Below are 2,242 nucleotides of genomic sequence, written 5' to 3'. Positions count from 1 at the left end.
ACTGCAGTATGGAAATGTAAGAAAATATTATTTAGAAGAAATGTCCACGGAACTATTTAGGGTTAAGAAGCTTTATTCAAGTTACTCGAACAGTTCAGAAAAAATGTCGTGTGTGTGTGTGTGTGTGTGTGTGTGTGTGTGAATTTATGTATATGTATATGGGAAACAGCAAAAAACAAGCAAATGGAGTAAAATGCTAATATGTCAATCTACATAAAAGATATGTGGGTGTTCTTTGTACTCTTGTTATTGCAACTTTCTTTAAGCTTGAAGTTATTTCCAAAAATAGTTTAAAAAATAAACTGTAAAAGCCTCCATCCAGATTTTTTTCTATGCATACATCATACACAAAGATGTTTTAAAATGTAAATAGAATAATACTATATATTTAATTATTTTTATTAAATTTCTTGGAGTAACATTGGTTAATACAATTATATAATTTTCAGGTATACATTATAATTTGACATCTGTATATTCTATTGTGTGTTCACCATTTTGTGACTGGATTTTTAAAATTTTTAATTTAACAATGTATGTTGAATTGTGTTAGTGTTTTGGGCACCTGATTTCCAAGTATAGATTCATCTTATTGTAGCCAAGCTTCTTTTGAGGAGTTAGTGCTCTGTCTTTGTCAATGCCCCACTGATTTCTATATATGCATTTTAAAGAACTTTGTCAACATTCACATAATAGTAAAAAAAAAATTAGTTTGAGAAAACCATAATATTTCTGCGGTTCTATTATAGCGGAAACTGTTATGGCGCGAACGATTCTGAGACCCACGGAGCCAATTGAGATTAATTATGAGCCTTATTAGCCGGCCACTGACTGACGCTCTACCATGCAGGGCTAGAGAAGATCAGCTCCGAGCTTTCAGAGGAGGCAGCTGATCAAGCTTAAGACCATATCCTGGTGGTCTCCTGAACAAGCAAGCAGATTACAGAAGTGGAAGTTGGCTGTTAGCATATCTTTGCCCGGAACAACACCCTTAATTCACAAGTAAATGGATTACAGAAGCAGACATTGGCCATCTTCATATCTTATACAATACACTTCCTAAACCACACACAAGCAAGTAGGACAACTTCTGGTATCTAAAGATATTTCTTCCCTGTAGCTGACTTAGCTAGTTGGCTCACTTGAAAATTTTCCACCTTTAACATTCCTCACTGGTTTTCAGGGGAATTCAAACCGTTGAATCTTCAACCTGGAGTGGCTGATAGTGAGTTCTGAGAACCATGAGTTTTACTGCCCATACCCGCTTTCTGACATAGGCAGTTATCCAATTATAATTAAACCCACGAGAGTCTTGTCTTGAGAGGGTCTCCTGTTGGGCGGACACGCCATCTCTCAGTCTCTGGGGGTGGTTGAGCAGCCTTGATTCGGGTGTGATGAGTCCAATGGTGTCTCCCAGCAACTTTGACCATGGTGGGAGTGGTGAGGACGACAGGAAAGGGCCTGTCCTAGTGGGGCTCAAAGGCGGCTGGCTGTACCTTCTTTACCCAAATCCAGTCACCAGGAGAGTGGCTATGAGGTTTGAATGACTGTCCAGGGCTCTCCCGGGTGGCGGAGACTAAGTGTTGAATCTCTTTTCTTGCCAAGTGTAGTGCCTGTAAGGACTTAAGTAGTGAGAAATTGTGAATTTCAGTCACCTTTTCTACCCCTATCTTGGGTAGGAGAGGTGGCGGTCTCTCAAACATTATTTCATATGGGGTGAGGCCTTGGAGGTAAGGGGTACATCTGACCCTAAGAAGGGCAAAGGGGAGGAGGCTCACCCAGTTCTCGCCAGTTTCAAGTTTAAACTTGGTTAAAGTTTCTTTTAATGTCCTGTTCATTCTTTCTACCTGGCCTGAACTCTGAGGTCTATATATACAGTGTAGTTTCCAATTAATACCTAACATTTTGGCTAAGGTTTGACTTGTTTTGGCGATGAACGCCGGGCCATTGTCGGACCCCAGTGCTAATGGCAAGCCAAATCGGAGTACTATTTTTGATACAAATTTCTTAGCTACTACCTGAGCAGTTTCTCTCTTACTTACAAAGGCTTCAGTACATCCTGAGTAGGTGTCGATGAACATGAGTAGATACTTAAATCCAAAAGTTCCAGGGCTTACTTCTGTAAAGTCTAATTCCCAATGTCCCCCGGGGCTTGGCCCCTGAGTCTTGATCCAATTTGCACTTCAACAGGAGGCCCAGGGTTAACTTGGGCGCAAATATGACATCTTGTTGTTACCTCTTT

This window comes from Pteropus alecto, unplaced genomic scaffold (genome assembly GCF_000325575.1).
Source record: "Pteropus alecto unplaced genomic scaffold, ASM32557v1 scaffold182, whole genome shotgun sequence".
NCBI lineage: Eukaryota > Metazoa > Chordata > Mammalia > Chiroptera > Pteropodidae > Pteropus > Pteropus alecto.
Note: the sequence above shows the minus strand (reverse complement) of the source record.